This window comes from Zonotrichia leucophrys, chromosome 17, assembly GCF_028769735.1.
Source record: "Zonotrichia leucophrys gambelii isolate GWCS_2022_RI chromosome 17, RI_Zleu_2.0, whole genome shotgun sequence".
Classification (NCBI taxonomy): domain Eukaryota; kingdom Metazoa; phylum Chordata; class Aves; order Passeriformes; family Passerellidae; genus Zonotrichia; species Zonotrichia leucophrys.
This window is the reverse complement of record NC_088186.1, coordinates 3,418,890-3,437,292: the sequence shown is the minus strand read 5'-3', so window position 1 is coordinate 3,437,292 and position 18,403 is coordinate 3,418,890. Positions and strand designations below refer to the sequence as shown.

The following is an 18,403-nucleotide window of genomic DNA, read 5'->3' as shown; positions in this document are numbered from 1 at the left end:
AACCCTGCCCTGGCAGACAGACACACTACACACAACATGCCACCCCCTCAAGACACTGGGATTTACACTTTGCTTCCCTGCAGGAGCGGGAATTTGGCTTGCAGTGCTCCTATGGCACACTGCAGCACTCTCCAAGTCCACTCAGCCATCCTTGCTGTCTCCCAAATCATTAATTCCACACATCACAGATTTGCTTTTCATGCATATTATTTTGAGCACTGCCTTAATAACATCCTGAGACTGGGAGATGCAACTGTGTCCTGAGCTCACCTCTGCACGAGGGAGGGGAAAAGATCACAGCAGATTAAGTCAGTTCCTTGGCTTTTGACTTGGTTGGTTTAATGCTCATTAGATTATGCAGATGGCTTTCCTACCCTTGCTCTCTCCTTGGCTATTATAAGAGCAGGTGTTTCCTCAGTAAGGAGCCTAACCAGTAGGTAGGAATCAGCCAGGAGTAACTGGGAATTTATGAGGTCTTCAGTTTTGATGCCTACTCAGTGCTCCCAGCAAATCACACTGCTGTAAGATCTCTGATTAAATGCCTTCAAACCCAGGAGTAGCTAAAGGTCACTTTATAAAAGCACTGGAGACTTATAAACACTGTTATAGGCACCTCAAATAAAGTGATGGACTTTCTGATAATTTGAGGCCAGAGTATTTCTCTCCCCCAAGTCACTAATGCCACAGGAAGCACCTTCTGATCAAGTCTGAGCAGGAATTTAGCACACACAAATCAAATGGGGCTCAATGGATTTCTAAAGGCTGCAGTTTCAAATGCAGGGAGTGATGCTTAACACTAAACCAAGTTCATTTTCATAGCTTTGGTAACAGCTTTAAGTGACCAATGTCAGTAATGAATTAGGCATGGTTGACCTTCCTTTGCACTGGGAAGGACAGAATGACCTCTGGACATCTCTTCCTGCCCTGCTTTTTGTGGAAAACACAGAGGCAAATTTCAACTCAGACTATGTTGGTTTTGTGCAAGCTCCTGAGTTACAGAGTTCTGTTAAAAAGGCTGCAGGAGGAAGGCACAGCGAGTGGTTACACAGCTCACTCTGTGTTGGATTCCTGACTGAAGGAGCTCAGCCAGCCTTGAGACCTGACTGCAGTAAGGTCTGGACTCAGATAAGCTGAACTGAACCTGCAAAAAATCAGCCAGGAGGTATTTCAGCAAATTAACTGGGTGGCCTATCATGGAAAAGTTAACTTAATGCTCAGCTGTAATAAATGAGATCTATGACCAGGTTCCAGAGTACTTGGAGTAGCTGGTGGCTTGCACATCCAAATCAGCAGGATGGGAATGGGTAGGTGCTAACAGGAAAAGGCTGGTGGTTGTGCCTCTCACAAGATACACAAATTACACCTTTATGGCAATGGAAAAAAAAAACTGTTGGGCTTTTACATAAGAGATTTGGCATAGCAAGTGAAGTGTTTGGGATAACCACATGTCTGGGCAGACTCTGCTCGTGCCATTTTTCCCCCAGAGGGGAAAGGTGGAGACGCAATGGAATTACCTTGTGTGACCCACAGGGCTGAACCCACAGCACCTAACGGGGGGCAGAGCCAGGGAGAAACCAGACAGCCAAAAGATCCTGCTTGGAGCAGATTTTCCCTCCTAGCCAGTGCACTGCACACTTATAACTCCTAGCACCTGTAGGGGTGACTGCAGCCCCCCAAAAGCCCCCATGGAGCAGCAGCCCTGCAGCCTGGGACATCAGGCAAAAAGGAAGCACTGGGAAGGTGCTGGCACACGGCCACATACCATCCATGCTCTCAACGTGTCAGGAGCAGGACGAGGGGCAGGAGAGCTGAGGGAGGCAGGAATGTGGCTGAGGGCACACTGGAAGTGCAGTGCAAACCACAACACAGGCAGCAGCCCAGGCCTCTGGGATTCAGGCACCACTTCAAGGCTGATCCTGCAAAGTGCTCAGCAGCTTTCCCCTCTCGCTCAGCTGCAAGGTCTCTGTGGCTCAGCACCTCACCACAGAGGGTTCTGCAGACTTATCCCCTGCAAGATACAACTAATTGGTCAATCAAGATAAACCTCTTTCTAAGGAAGATTTAAGCACAGGCAGCAACAAACTTCAGCTCTGCACACTTTGTGGTTTCTCCACCTGAGTCAATTCCTTTTCCAGCTGTTAGAGAGAGGTAAAATGATAAGGGAAGTTCAGAGCTGCACATCTGGGGCTGGAGACTCCTGTCAGGCTGATCAGAAGTGTGGGTGCTGCCACTGCCTCAGGCACAATGGCTGGGAGAGCTGGGGGTGTCAGTGCCCCCCAGACCTGCAGAAGAACAGGATCCCAGCAAGAGAAACCCCACTGCACAAGGAGATCCTGTTCCCTGCCATAGCATTTCCTATAACAGCACAAAAAGAAATTGCAACCTAATCAAGAAGAGATATCTCCATGTTTATATGAAAAATGGCCAAGGAGTGGAAAACTTCGGGTGACCTCAAATTCAAGGCTTGCTGAAGGGCACAGCAAAAGACTCCACAGACTCAGTCACAACTTCTGCAGGCTGGGCAATTCTGCAAATTCAGAACTGGCACAAATGCTGTCTGCTGGATGCCTTCTTTGTTATTCCACCTCTCTCTGTTTCTGGAATTACCATCACTTTAAGCTTCACAGAGGGACAGAATCCACTCTTCCATTTCTACTCACCTCTGGTTTTGCATTCAAATCCACACTTCAAGGACAACCAGAACTACAAATCCATTTTCTCACCTGGGTTTGAACCACAATCACCCTTTCTAAGATCCTTCACATCAGCATCACCAACTGTTCTGAAAGTGGGAGACAAACTGTGTGACAAACTGATGTTCCTTCAGCTTGAACGTGCTTGTAACAGATCTCAGTGGCAGTGAATCTCTGAATTCCTGCTTGCCCAGCCATCAGAAAATGCACATGAAGCAAAAGAAAAATCACTTGCTGAGAGCTGTTAAGGAGAAATCACCCAGCTAAAAGTGCAGGAGCAACAGGTCCATCCTGGACACAGCACCCCAGTGACAAGCAGCAAGCTGGGGCTGTTCATCATTTCAGAACTGGATGATAATGCTGAATAGTCTTAACCTGATACTCAGTGGCTCCAGCAGAAGTCAGCCTGGGGCTGCCTCTGCTTGTATTCCTTCAGGAAACAAAACTGGTGGATAGAAACAGATACAAACACTACCAAGCAGATAAACTGCAAGAGGAAGCAGGCAGCTAACCTACCCCCTCTGGGAGAAAACAAAACATAGAGAAAGACAAGAGAAAGGAGGGATGAACAGAGTGAGGAGACAGAAGTGAAAGCTCCCTGTTTCATGCAGTTTAAAAATGTGATTGACCACAGGCTGCTGTTAAATGCTGGATCACACCCAGACTACTTTTCTGAACTACAGGCTAAAGCTTCATAACCCATCTCCTTCAGGGCTCTGCCTCCATATCTGATTTCCCACATTTCCCCTATTCCTTTACAGCCTCCCTTCTCCAACAGTGACACTCCTGAGCACTCATCCTGTGACTCCAGCAAACCATTCTGCCAATTTCAGGTCAGCACCCTGTATTTCAGATAAATTATTAAAAACAAACCAAACTAACTGAAATGAGAACAAAAAAACCCACACACACTCTGGCCCTGTCCCAAGTTTCAGCCGATGCATGCACAGCAGCAGCATTTAGGTACAGCCAGTAAAGCAGAACATGGCAACACCCATACAGGGTCCAGAACTCCTGATGGGATTATTTTACATCTACACCCTCGTTTTCTGCTTTTTAAAGGATGTGATGCACACAGTTAAACATTTGAGTCCTGAAAAAGTCAGGCCTTCCTCTTTTTAATCAGCCTGAGGTGCTCTGTGTACTTTTAGAGCACAAGGAAAAGCCTCAAACTCGCTCTGTTTGATTCAGCATGCAGTGAATAAAGGACACAGAGCCTCTCCACAACAGGTTTTGTCATGATTGTTTCTTTCTCTGCACTTTGATTTCCAAAAAGAGAGATTATTGGACAGAAAGCTTTTTGAAGAAAAGTCTAAAAAAAGGAAAAGAAAAAGCCACAAGAGCTCAACTACTTCCCTGCTGGGCAGAGCATCTCTGAGCATCTGCTGTACCTGCACAGAATTACAAAAATTCCTGCTACAAGCCAGCCTGCTGACAGGTCTGACACCCCAGGCTGCAGGCTGGTTATCCCCCACTTGGAAAATGGGGATATCAATATTTCCACTGCCATCTGCAATTAAAGTCATTAGCCTTTTCCCACACATTTATAGATTAACCCCTTCTCAGTGTTATGGTTGCACCAGTTTTAAAGAAAGTGGAAAAAAGAATCAAGAGCACAAAGGAACTTGTATTTACAGGCTGCTCAAATACCATCACTGGGGTTTCTGGAAACAAATTCTTGACTAAGTACAACACTCCTTGTCATTGGAAGAAAGTGCAAAGCTAAAACTGCCATCTGCTTTATCCCTTTGCCCACACTGCAGCACTCTTTAAAAACATTTCTAAAAGATAAACCACAACACCCAAAAGGTCTTTAGTGGCACCTGTTAGGGAAGGGGGGTTAGATACAGTCAAATTCCACTTCCAGCTGAGTTTAAGAGGCTACAGAAGCAGGAAGATCACCTCCTTTTTACAAAACTAAGTACAGAAAGTACTCTGAGCAAAGTATAAAATACAGAGCCCTTGCAAATAGCATTTAATTCCTCTGTATTAGCTATTTAAAGAGTTGTTTCCTGCGTTGTGGAGCCAAGAACCTCCACTGCAGTTCTCCCTCACACCACCAGTTCTGCAAGGCCATATATCAGCATTATTAATATGATTTACAAGTGCTACAGATGTTCTCCTTAGGGGCAGCTCCATGCAAACATAGACAGACTTCTAATAAACAGACCCAGATCCATCTGTTAACTTGTTTGAAGCATTTCACTGTACAGAGCAGAACCAAAGTGATTCATTAGAGAAAATATCTTCATCAACAACTTCCCTTATGCACTTCTTGTACTCCAACACCTTCTCCTACTTAACTTTTAAATTTGTTTTTATGTATTTAAATGATTAAAGTTACTATTTTGAAAAAGAGCAGTTAATTTCAGGACAAAAAGCATTACAAGTGTAGTAAAAATGGATGAGCTGCCACTGGTTTAAATCATGCTCTGGGTTTACAACTACAGCGCTGCACCTTTCCCATGCAAAGTCCACCTAAAATCAATACACAACAATCAAGTCAGTTTAAGGGGATGAAGGATGAAATGGAAGGGATTGAATTACCATGACATAAATATACTGCTTGTTAGCTGAGCTACGGTAACGTTAGAGCTGCTAATGGGGCAGGGAAAGAGCCCCACACAGCAAGGAATGACTGCAGCTCTGCAGGCAGAGCAGCCACTTGTTACAGCAGGCACCCTCCCATTGAAGACCACCACTCATCCCCTGTGCACACTCCCACCAGCTCGGCTTTATCTGTTTCCAAAGCAATTGAAGTGCCCTGTGTTTGAACAAGCACATTGTCCCGGAATAACTCCGTGGGTTAACTTAAAGCAAACACAGCCACACAAGCACAAAAGGCTCTATGGGCTCTGCTACTTCCGATGAAAAGTGATTTTGCTAAGGTTGGGTAGATCCATAAACTTGCTCAGCTATGCAAGGAAGTTCCAGGTCAGCTGAGGTGTGAACAAACTGTGGTAGTTAAGCTGCTGTGGCTCCCTTAGAGAGCATCAAAGCAGTTTCTGAGCTTGAATTAAATCCCCAAACAGTCTGCAAAAAAAGCAAAAAATTTGGATCTTAAAGTTTATTACCCTCCCTATACAGGGAGCAGAGGCTGCTGATCCAGGAAAAGGGGGGAAGGTGCTCCCCACTGCCTCAGAGCCCCAGGGAACAGTGCTGAGGGCAGAAGGACAGAAGGACACGGTGACACAGCCTCCCCAGCACAGCTCCTGCTCACAGCACCCACGGCTTAGAGCACACAGGCCCTAAGCTGCTCTGAGCTCCTGCATATGGATGAAGCTCAAGTCCAAGGAAATACGACCATGGCAGTGTGGACACAAGTATCCCAATGGATTCCCATGTGGCTTGTTCCTGCCCAGGACAGGAATACACTGATCCAGAACACTCCCACTCACTCAGGTAAGCTCTTACTCCAGGGGAAACTCAGAGGAACATTCCCTCTCTCTTCACTGAAGTGCTGCACTTCAACATTATTTCACAGATCCTGAGCACGACTGTAGCAGCAAGAGCAAAGCTGTAAAAAGCAGTGCTTTCCAGGAAGGAACAGCAAAAAGCAATGCTTTCCAGAAGGAACAGCAAAGAGCAATGCTTTCCAGGAAGGAACAGCATTCTCCACTAAACTCAGACAATTCTTACACATGTGCTCCATTTACCACTTTCACTACAGCTCACAGCACAACACAATTCCTAAACCAGCCTTGGTAAGCAAAAAGGCAGCTACATCCTACAGCCCCTCCCAGCAAAAAGCTCTGGACTGCAAACTCTGCACTTGCTTATAGCCAAACCAATGGACCAGGGCAGTTTTAGAAAACAGATTTATCTCAGCATGGCCATATCGATGGGTTTTGAGAAAGGGAGATCCCCAACCAGGCACCCTCTGTGATGTTACACAAGGATGGGCTGAGCAGTTGAAAAGACAAAGTACCAGCAGGAGAAATGTGCGTTCTCTTCAGTCCAAGCAGGGTTTGGTTACTGCAGGAGTCAGTCACAATGGAGAACACCTCAGCCTGTACCTCTGTGCCAGTGCATGCTCTGCATGGATGGCACTGCAGCTGTGTCAGGAAAGCTCTCCAAGTGTAAACCTCAAGAGTGGAACAGCAATCCTTCCCTGCTTCTCTCTCTTTAAAGGAAAGGCAGGAGCAAACAGGATTATTCCCAAAGCAGACCAGTGTCAATCACATCCGAGTCTAAATCTCAAGGTTTGACAGTAAATGGGATCAGTGCACACAGGGAAATTTCTTCCAGATCAGTCCCACAAGCACAGAAATTTCACCTCAGATTGGTTTTGCTACACCTGTTGCAATTTTGGTGGAGAGGAGAAAACCCTGCTCCCGGGAAAGAAGAAAAACAAACTCCTCTGACCAGGTCATCCACACTGCTGAAACCCTTCCAAATGTGACAACATCTCCTGAAAAGAGACCAAGGCCTGGAAAGGTGCATAAGGAACCCAAAACAGAGGTGAGTAGTTCCTTCAGTCAGTATCTAATCAAGAAGAAGGGAAAAGGACTGCTAGAAAACACAGCACATTACAGAGAACTTCTGTACTGCTCTCCAGAAGAATTTACATTCTTACAACACTGGCTTTAGCAACAAGTGGGTTAAAGAGTTTTTCACAGAAAGTTTTTCACCTCCAACAAGCACTAATGATTGACAAAACAACGCTGATGTCGCAGTAAGATCCTGTGGAATGAAAAGCTGGAGATGCACAGACCCTTCCAAAATGTCCTGACAGCTCACTGAGCAGCACAGCACACAATGGCTCCCGCCCAACTCCCACAACTCCACTGCCTGCAACACCGTTCTGGGCTACTACTAAAGAAAAATGTGGCAAATTGAAATAAAACAAAACCAAATAAAACAAAAAAACACACAACAACACCACACACAAAACAAAACATATGGCTTATGGTAATGATTGGGAAACCCACTGAGGATTAATGAATTTTGCAAATTAGCAAAGAAGGAGCAAGCAGGATTAAAGAGAAACAATCAACAACACTGAGATGCAAAACACTCTCTGTTCATTTATTTAGCAAAGTGTAGCTCTGCCTGTGCTGAAAGCACCTGATAGCTAACCAAAGAAGACAGAGCAATATATTTTGTAAAAGTAATTAAGCCTTTGAAATATGAGACCATAGTACATCACTCAGCTGCTGCCGAGGAGAGGGATTTGACTCCCAAGTTGTTTGTGCTGTCAACAAGAGAGATCAGGCTCCCAGATTACTCCCGGGAGGAGGAGTGAGATTCTAGGAGTGCAGCAGGGCTTGGCTGGAAACCCACACCCCACTGCACAAGTGCCTCCCCTCCAAGGGAAATGGTAAATATTAGACAGCATCATTCAGAACACGCAGCAGGTAAAAGATGTGCCTGGGAAAACTCCTGCAAGTCCCAGCCCAGTGTGTGCACTGCCTTCAGCCTCACAGGGAGAGACCTCAGCCCTGGCCTGCAAGTGAGGTTTGAGGATACCAAAAACCCCCATTGGACTCACTCCGCTTTAAGAGATGAGTTTTAAACACACAGTTCTTAACTCAGCAAAGAGGCCTCTTGCAGGATTATCAAGAACTGTGATTTCTGTCACTGCACACAGCAGTGCAGAGACACAAGCAGCTATGAAGCCCACAGAAACATTTGCATTTGCAGACACTGACTAATAACAAAATCAGCCTTCTTTAAAGACAGGCAGTGCAAGGACAAGGCTGCCCAGCACGCTTACTGAGCTGGAACTCAGCCTTCAACATGCTTCTCCTCTAAATACTTATTGAACAACAAGAACTAAACTTTTTGTAAGCACTTTGGTGCTTCTATGACACCAGTTTTATTTCCAGAAGCCTAGTTTTTATGTGAAGATAACAGAACAAACACTCCAGAGTCAGCTTTGAAAACACCCCTCAGACACTTCACATTGCACGTGCATTCTTTCTTAATTTAAACTCTGCATGCATAGGTCACTACAAGTAAAAAGCCTTTCAGTGCAATAGCTACTGTCTCAGCACTGGAGAGACAATATTGCAATCAAGCTTCTGCTGAAGATTGTATAAGACTGTTACCCCCTGCCCAATCCTTTTATTAAACATTGTCTCAAAACACTAAATAAGCACAAGTATTTTTATCCAGTGCAGACTAAAAAGAAAGAAATACACAATCTTAGCATTTCTTCTTTCCAAAAAGGAAGGCTTTGAGGTCTGGAGTTACTCTGTTTCAGCAGGAGCCTCCCAGGGTATTATTAAAAACTCCCCAAACTTCTGTGCTAAAAAAATGAGGCAGCCAGCAGTCTGCTGGTGCTGTGATCTGCAGATCAGGAGGCAGGACCTGCATTCACAGAACACTCAAGCACTGAGGGAGTTGTAAGCAATACAGATCATGGCTTTTTCTGCTTGTAAAGCAACCAAACTGCTTTGGGGACTTCTTGTTTGTTTTGATCGATGCATATTTATTCTGCACTTGTCACCCAGATCCTGCAGCACATATGGTAGTCACCAAGTCCCCTCTAATACCTTGGCTTAGCACTGTGTGAATTAAAGACAACAGTTGCAGCTTTAAAACTAAACTTCCAGTTTCATGTAGACACACCCCCAGCACACTCACACCGTACACATTAAAAAAATTAATAAGCATATTAAAAACGTGCTTCTCTATTCCCAGCAAGGAACAGCAGGTGTGCTTTGCTAATTATGTCAGCTCCTAACCTGCTATTATTTACCAGTGTCAGGGAACTTAAGATGTAACAAAAAAAAAAAAAAGGCAAACAAACAAAACAAAACAACCCCAAAACCTACATCTAAAAGTTTGAAATATTAGTGAAGCCAGCACATTTGCTCATCCAAACAAGTTTATTTTAGTAACTTTTTGCTCCTGAAGAAATCAACAGAAAGGAACAGCCACACTCTGGGACTGTCACAGAACCTGACAGAACACCTTCTCCACGTTGTCAAAAGTCAATTGTGGAGGAAAACACGTTCTGAATTAACACCCTGCGAGACCCAACCACGTAAAGACGCACACAGACCCGCGACCTGAACACTACAGCTTTGTTTGAAAGTGAAACCAAGCAGGCTACAAATAATGCTCTATCCCCAGCGCCCAGGGAGGTGCCAAACCCAAACAAGAAGTATAAACGGAGGAGAAGGACGGCTGAGTTTTGAAGTTTTACATTTTATTATCGGTAGCATTATTTATAGCGTGACACTTCTATATATAAATCTGCGATCTGCGTTTCTTTTTACACCTAGAAAGCGTATCAAGTTTAGGCAGCGAACCCTTGGGTTTCCATTTATTTGCAAAAGTTTGGTAAACACCGGATATTTACACGAGCGGAGCAGCTGGGTACACACACACACACATACACAAATAAATGCATGCGGACGCGGACAACACGCGAAAGGCGCACTTTCCAGCCCATCATCCGCTGCCTGCTCAGACCTTTTTCCAGCTCCCGAGCCAGCGGGGAAATGGCCGGAGCAGGCGGGCGCTGGCCCAGGGCTGGGGCCGCCCCGGGCTCCGCTCCGCGCCCGACACAAACGGGAGCCGGGACCCGCGCACCGCCGCCACCGGGGGCTGGAGCCTGCCTAGCACCCCCCTTCCTCCGCGCTATTTTTTAAATTTTCTTTTTTTTTTTTTCCTCCTCCTCTTCCCTCCCTCTTGGTTTTTTTTTGGGTTTTTTTTCCCCTCTTTCTTTTTTCCTTGTTTTCAAGAGCCCTCCTTTTCTTCGCCCCTAATTTTCCCCTTCAAAAGATGGCGGGCAGAGAGAGCGAGCGAGGGAAAGCGAGCGAGAGAGGGGGAAGAAGAAGAAAAACCAAAAAAAAAAAAAAAAAAAAAAAAAAAAGAGAAGAGAAAGAAAGCAAAGCAAGCCCGTCCTGCGTTGGGGCGCGGGGCTCGGCGGGGCCGCGGCTGCGGCCGGGGCGTCTTCGGGCGCTCGGCGAGAAGGGGAGGGGGAGCAGAAGATGGAGAAGAAGCGGCAGAAGAAGAAGAAGAAAAGGGTGGGCAGGAGCGGCGGGGCCGGGAGGAAATCAATGGCCAGGCTGCAGCCAGCCCCGCCGCGCTTTGTTACAATTGTGGCGGCGCACAAAGGCTGCGGGGCCGCGGGGAGCGACGCGGGGCTCTCGCAACAAGAAGGAGCAGAAGAGAGGAGGGGAAAAAAAAAAATAAAAAAAAATTCAGCATTGGCCTTTCCCAAGTGGGTTTTGCTTTCCTCCCCCTTCTTCCCCGGCCCCCCTCCCTCCAGAAACCATGGCCCAGTGCTAGCAATGCACACCCAAGCATCTAACAAATAAAGGGAAAGATTAAATAGATTACTTTGCCCCGGCAGCTCCAGCAACGTTTGCCTTACAGTCCCTCCAGTTGCTCTTCTTTTTATCCTCGGCAAGGCAGTATAATAGATGCGCTACAGCGCCCGAGCGCTCATGCGCCGGGGCGCAAGGCCATGTGGGCACCGTAGTCCCGGGCCGGGCCGGGTGAGAAGCGGCGGCCGCAGCCCGCACTACAAATCCCACAAGCCGGCGGGTTCCCCCCGGCCCCCCTTGCCCTCCCCGGAGCGGCGGGCAGGGGACGGGAACGGCAGGGGTGATGCCCCGGTCAGCGGGCGGCGGGGCCGCCTCACGCCGCGGCCCCGGCGGGGGAAGCGCCCGGCGGGGCTCGGCCGGGGGAAGCCGCGTTGCGGGGCCGCGCGGAGGTGGCGGAGGGCGGGTGTCCCCCGGGCAGACATGGCCGGGGAAAATCCCGGCTTCCCCCGGCCGCCCGCGTCGCGCCTCCCGAGCTACGAGCAGAGCCTGAAAAGTGCGCCTGGAAACGCGCGTGGGACCCACGCGTGCTGCAATCACAACTGCTCTCGCCCCCTTGTTTTTTTGTTGTGTTGTTTGTTTTTTTTTTTTTTTTTAATCGCGGTTTGCATTGGGTAATGCGCTCTCGCAGGTATTACGCAACAACTAATACGAGCTGCAATAAAAATAGCCCGCCGCCGATGCACGCTGGAGTAGAGAGCGGCCAAAAAAAATCCATCAAGGAAACCCACAGCCCGATGTAGTTTGCGCTGGTTGGTGAATTTCATAACATTGTCAACTGCTGAAAACAACAGAAATTAATCGAACGTATACAATAACAACAATGTGAATTTCACCAGCACACCACCATAAAAGCATCAACAAACATCAGCGCTGTTAAAAACACTTCCAAGTAACAGACACACACAGCCCATGTCCTAAAGCAAATCCACAACTGCAAACAGAAGTTAAAACAAAAAAAATTGTTAGAAGCCAAAATATGATTGAATTGCTGCAGAAAAAAAAAATATAATAGAGCTGTTGGAAAATAAATGAGGGGAACATTTGAGTGCCAAGATGGAATAAGGCAGAGTGAAGGGATTTCTCTGTGGACACGTGTGCCAGCAGAGGCTGCCACGCTGCTGGTTCAGACAGCCACATGCTGATGCCAATTAATAAGTCAGTTTATTGTAACCATAAGGTGAAGGCAGTTTTACTAAAAGACCTTATTTCCAGAAGATTAGCTTTAGAAAAACACAACCAATGGGACTGAAATTTCTCCAGAGGTATGATATAATCAGAAAGATTGTACAGGCTTAAGAGAATTCCATTTAGCCAGGCTTGCAGCTGCCTCAGGATGGAACCAATATTGTGCACATGCCTTAGCCAAACTCCCCCAAAAAAAGGCTTTTTGGCACTCAACTTCAAGGCTTGTGCAAATTCAGGAACCAGAAACTTGCTCACAACTCTGCCACTCTGGGATACATTTACTAAGGCAGCATTTGGTGTATCTGCATCAACACCCAAACCCCGCTCTGGGTCAGTGTGTGAGACTTGGGCTTCCTTCCTGCCAGCTGACCCTTCTGACTTGACCACCAGGTACCTCAAAGTCACCTCCCCACCCAGAGCACATGGTCTCTGCAGGAGCACAAACCATGCAAGCAGCAAGAAAAAATTACATTCTGGGTCTACTTAAGGAGAACCACCACAATTCACGTGCTAGTGTTCACAAGCCTGATTGCCAAAAGGAGAGGAAATCCCTTTGAAACACCACCTGAACTCTGCCCTGCCCACAATGTCCTGAATTCCAAATATCTGTGAGTAAGGGGAAGGACTTTGAGCACTTTTTACCATTGTTCTGCTCTAAGCCCATTTTTAAGGCAATCTAAAAGACCACAAGTGTATCAAAGCATTGGAAAGCTGAAGGCAGCCAGGGCAGTTCTTTTGATTGCACTGTCCTGCTCCAGGATGTCCCTGATCCCACAGGGATAGCCAGAGTAGGAATTCCTGAATGCCATAACATACACAGACACCAAATTATGAGCATGACCAAAGAGCCCCTAAATGAAAACTGCTGCAGCTCTAGGCATGGGGGCTGGGAAAAGTTGGCAGCTGAAGCTTTGCAAGGGAGGGGGCAGGGAGAAATGGGCTGAGTGTTCATTATGAACACTTGGAAAAATGGACTCCATGCACTCTAAATACTCTGTTTCAGCTAAATCATAATCTGAAAGCTTGGGTTTTAAAAGTATTTATATTTTAGTTTAAGACAAACTCGTGCAACAAAAGAAGTGTTGGCTGCAATGTGAGACTTGGCAGAGCCACAAGGAGCTGAACAGGGGTCTCCTAATGCAAAGTGTTCAGCAACCCCAGCAACAGACACAGAGCAGACAGAAATTGGGGAGTGCAGACAGAAAGGCAGAAACAAGAGAAGCCAGAGAGCAGAAACTCTGTGTGAGCATTAAACTCTCCAAGCCAGCAGGGCACTCACCTCACAGTGAATGGGCACAAGTTCAGTATTGGGGTTTGATCCTCACTGCAAATCCACTGTCAGGAGCACGATGATGAAGGGTGCATCAAAACTGCAACCCAAAAGGAGTCTCCAATTACACCTTATCTGCCTTATCTCACCCAGGGTGGGTGTAAGAGAGTTTCATCCCAAATTGTCATGTTCATTATGCAGCAGGCTGAGCAGGCAAAACAATTCACGTGGGAAAGTGTCCCCAGAGATTTCACCACTATCAGCTTTCAACCTGGAACACAGCAGTCACTCACACACCTACCTGTAGGTCTGCAGACTTGTGCTTGAAGAACCCTGCTGCATCCTCCAAGGGATTAGGAAAGCAAACATATTTTGGGATCCCTAAAGCCTTCTTTATGCAAGGCAGTGAGTTTAGATAATGGTTTAGCCAAACAGGCACAGGCTGACTCAGTTTGAATAAGCCCCTTAGGAGGTACAGTGAAATCAAATCAGAACCATTTAAGCTCAAGTTACCAAAGCCAAAGTAAAAGCACTTCAACCGAGGAAGAGTTGTAATCTTTAAATTAAATTCTGAACTGATTTTGTCACACAGTTTCATGCACAAGGTGTAGCAGCTGCCTCTTCTGAGACACCTTAACACCAGCTTTTCCATAAAACAGAAACCTACAGCAGCAGCTCTTTATTTCCTCCTGCTCCCCAAGCTCAGAGGAGCATCCAGGATTCACCCAAAGCTTCTCAATTGGCCTCTGTGGTCTTTTATGCTGCACCTCCAGTTACCCAATTAGTGTCTTGTTAATGAACACCTGCCATGTATTTATTCCTGGCTGTTACAGTACTTTTTAACTTGTAATGCCCAGTGGTATCTACATCCATCTCAGAAGCTTTGTGCACAGGCTTCAACAAGAAAAATGTTATTTGTGCAAAACCAGAGTGGTTTTCAGGGCTGTTAAACACTGGCACTTTTTGCCTCTCTGCTCATGGAGTGTTGAGTGTTTTGAAACCCAGAGGGGATGGAAGCAGAAAAGGAGATACTTTGTGGGACAGATGAGATTTGGGAGGATGGATCACACTCAGTGCCTTGTGTGCACCCAACAGTCTTTAGCAGGCATCAGGGGCTGCTGGGAACACCAATTTTTCAGATCTTTGCCACAGGTACTTCCTGCAAGCTTCTGATTTTTACCTCTGCCTGTTCCACTATCACAACCACAGATTCCCACTGCAAGGGGAGATTACATGACTCAGATCACTCCAGTGTCAGGCAGAAAGGTGTTGAACACAAGGGTATAAATGCTCTTATTACAACAGAGAGTCATCTTTTCCAATGATCATCTTCAGTGTAGTGGCAGGATTTCCTCGATTGAGTAAGTGTTATTCAGTAAGTTAAGGATGACAGGATTAGGGCAGAGGTTTGAAACAATAATTGCAGTTTGTTCTTCTGTAGTACCTTTCATCTGTGGAATTCACAACAATGCAATAATCCTCCTAACAGCTTTTGTAAGTAAGGAAATATTATGACTCCTGTTTTTCAGCTGAGGAAGCTGAGAGGGAATATGATGATGCAGAGAATCACGGGCAGAGGCAGAATTGGGACTCAGCTCTTCTGACTCATTCTTTGTAGTTCTGAGAGCCTGGACACACCAGTTGGTGAGGCCACCCTGGCTCCTCACTCCCAGGAATGTCAGTGCCTGCAGGGCTTTGGATCTTCAGTGTTCCCTCTTCATGTGGAGAGGGGTGAGCAGAGCCCCCAGACTGGGAAGCCAGGATGTCCACAAGCCCCAAAAGGCACAGGAATGTGCTCTTTGAAGGGAAGACAGGAAAGAATTGAGCAACCCAAGACCTGAAGGATCTTGTATATGTTCATCTGCAAAGAGGAGTTTTGATTGTGATCTGAATGGTGCTCTCAAGTCAGCCAATATCCAGTGGGGGGTCCAGAGGAGATTATTTAAATAAAGTTCTTCCAGATTGGAAGTTCCCAATCCAGTGAAGCAGAGTTGAAGTGCTTCCACTGCAATGGACAGGAAGGGCATGAAGAGCCCACAAAATCTCCTGTCTGACTATGATGTGTCTTACCAGGAGGCAGCAAAAAGCTTTATTTGGAGGAGCTGGAGACTGGGATACAGTGGGCTAAGATATGTAAGGAAAGAGGCAGAGCAAAGGCCTAAACTGTTGTGAGAGAGAAGGACATGAGCACAGAATTTAGGAATGGAAAAGAAACTGCCCAGAAACTTTGGGCATAGTTAAAAACGTTCCTTTGGAAATTACCTGCACCTGAATGGTTTTGTTGGACATTCAGTGTGATGTGGAGACCCAGCACCTGCTGTGAACACAGTGTTTGCACAGGTAAGCAAGGCTGTGAATGGTGTGTGTTACTGAGCTGGCAGACACTGGAACATGCCAGAGCCCTAAAGGATTCCTCTGTGTTTCCCTACTTTTCCTCCTGCCCCCCTCACAGAGACTGGAGAGAATGGCAGAGAGATCCTCTAACAGTAACACCTTCAAACATCTTGATCTGCAAATGACAACGAGTAATAAATAGATTTCACTAAAACTATTTCAGGGCTGTGAGTGGATTGCATTGAACTGTCCCCTCACTGTGGCTGCAGCCAAAGAACAAAGCTCCTGATTCACACAAGTGCTGAGAACCTGCTGCTCCAGTTGAAGTGGCTGGGAGAGGCAGGCTGTCATCACGTCTGGCAGCCAGAGCGTGTGTGACTCAGCCTGGGCTCTCAAATCAGCAGCCTCAGTGCAGGAGCTTGGCTGGGGCTGGCACTGGGGGGGATTTGTGCTGAATGAATTGCACATTGCAGGACTCCCAACCTGCTCTTCAAAATCATGTTTCTTACAGGTCTTTGCTAACAAGGGTTTGATACATGCAGTGTTCAATGATCTTACACTGAAATGAGTTCTTCAACTTCTTCCAGGCCCCTCATGCCTGGATTAAGTGTTTGTACACATCCCTCCCAAGGCAGGAAGATTCCAATCCTACCTGCTCTCCACTGGGCTAAGATTTCCTAGCTTTAAATGAACAAATGTTGGCAATGATGCAAGCAAGGCTTAAGTGTGTGGTGGGGGAGGTAGAAATATCATCCTGGAAAAGGTTCAGTGTTTGTTTTTAAATCCCAGAAGAAACATATGAATGTGATGTATCTGGGATTTAGGGAAGGAAAAAAAACAGAGCAGAATGTTAGGAACCACCCAGAAACAGCTCTGTGTCAGGGATCAGCTGCTCTTTAGAAGCCTAAAAGATGCAGCAGGTCTCTCCTGAGCTCTTCCTGCCTGTTTCTGGAGCAGAGTGTAACACACAGCGAGTCTGTTCTGCGCTTCCTCTGTCTGCTGAGGGGCCCAAGCAAATAAAAATGCGAGCTGAGATTGCTAATTGTGCCAAAACATAAACATGGGCTCACACAGCTTGTGTGATTACTCACCACTACAAACCTCAGCACGAGCTGGTTTGCAGCAGGCAGGTCTAAAGAACAGGTCCAGGCTGTAGTGAAGTTCCTGGGAGCTTTTCCCCAAACAAAAAGGTCCTTTGGGTCAGCTCTGGGTTAGCTCTGGCCTCGGTGCAACCTGGGACAGAATCACACATTGGTGACAGCAGGAGCCACAGCCTGGAAAGCACCCAGAGGGAGCCCAGTAACACTGGGAGCAGCCAATTCCTTCCAATCTGAGCCATTTTCCTCTCCTTTTCACCACCATGGGAAGCTGCTCTCCCACAAACACCTGGGACAGGTGTCTTTGCCAGTGCACTTGGCACATCCCCAAGCTCAGGCTGTTTGGAAGCAAAGGGAGTGAAAGATTTGCTGAGGGAGAAGCCTGCCAAGCCCCACGCTTTTCCAGAGGTTGGACAGATGTCACATCCTGCTGATCCCAGCTGTGGAAGCCTGGCCAGGGGAACAAGAAATACCCACACAGATTCATAACCATCAAGTGAAATTTAATCCAAATTTTTGTCTGTGCAGAGCCCTGGGGATGTTCTGCAGTCCCAAAGAGATGCCCCTGCTCGTGCTGTTTCTGCAAGCTCCATGCTATCAAAAACCCTGCCTGGCATGGAATCAGGTACTTGGCCAAAGGGAGTTTATCATACTTTAAACTAGTTTAAAAAAACATCCAGGACACTTAGAGGCTAAGGGGTTGTTTAGAATTACACTTAATTTGTAGTCAAGGCTACATTTTTCAAGTTCCAGAGAGGTATTATTCACAGCAGATAAGGATTTTTATACATGCACATATATGTGTTTTCTACACATATATAAACATATTTATATTTTCTACATATAAAAATATATAGAAAATATATATTAAAAAAAATATAAAATATATAGAAAAATATCAGGCAAAAATTCCCAAAGCAGGCACTGAGAGGCAAAATACAAACTTATCTCCAACATGAAAGAAACAAAAAACACCCTGCCACAAGCAAGTTCTATAAATAGCATTATACTGCTGATTTGCATTCTCCCATTTTATTTCATATTGTTTAAAATACTGAAAACATTAAGCCAAAGCCATCTGGAAGAATCAGCACCAGGGATTTAACTGGATTTGTTCCCTAATATTGTTCAGGGGACTGTGCAGCTCTTCTGTGTTTTACCTCCCTGAGTTTAGAGGGCAGGGCTAATTCTCCAGATTTCTGCTGCAGGATTCCAGGCTGGAGGAGAAGGGCTTGGCTTCACTACACCACAGGTTTTTTTCATCTTTTCCTTTCTCAACTGCCACTAGAATTTTTGGAAGCCAAAACTCTTCCTGTGTTAAAGGGCCAGTGAATGACACACGTCTCCTTTGCTTCCCTCTTAAGTGAAAGCAGACTGCAACGTGTGGGTTCAGAAATAACCCACTGCTCTCCAGAGAAGTGCTTAAACACATGTTTAACTGTAACTGGGCTGTTTGGCCTTGATGAATTAAACACTTTTCTGAGTCAGGGCTTTTTGTGTGACGATACGCTGAGAAAACCACCTTGCCTCAGATACCCTCTC

At 46.3% G+C, this 18,403-nt stretch overlaps 1 protein-coding gene across 3 annotated transcripts in view; it reads right to left on the bottom strand.

Moving 5' to 3' along the window:
- The window catches only part of BRD3 (bromodomain containing 3), a 39,480-nt gene extending 25,358 nt beyond the window's left edge, over nucleotides 1-14,122 (bottom strand). The window contains exon 1 of one of the 3 annotated variants that reach the window (XM_064727407.1): nucleotides 13,732-14,122. The gene's annotated coding sequence lies outside the window, so the exon portion shown is untranslated. Of the gene's footprint in view, nucleotides 1-10,988; nucleotides 11,132-13,439; nucleotides 13,499-13,731 lie in introns of those variants that run through there. The other 2 variants (XM_064727408.1, XM_064727406.1) reach the window with 2 other exon arrangements.
- Nucleotides 14,123-18,403: the final 4,281 nt, after the last annotated feature.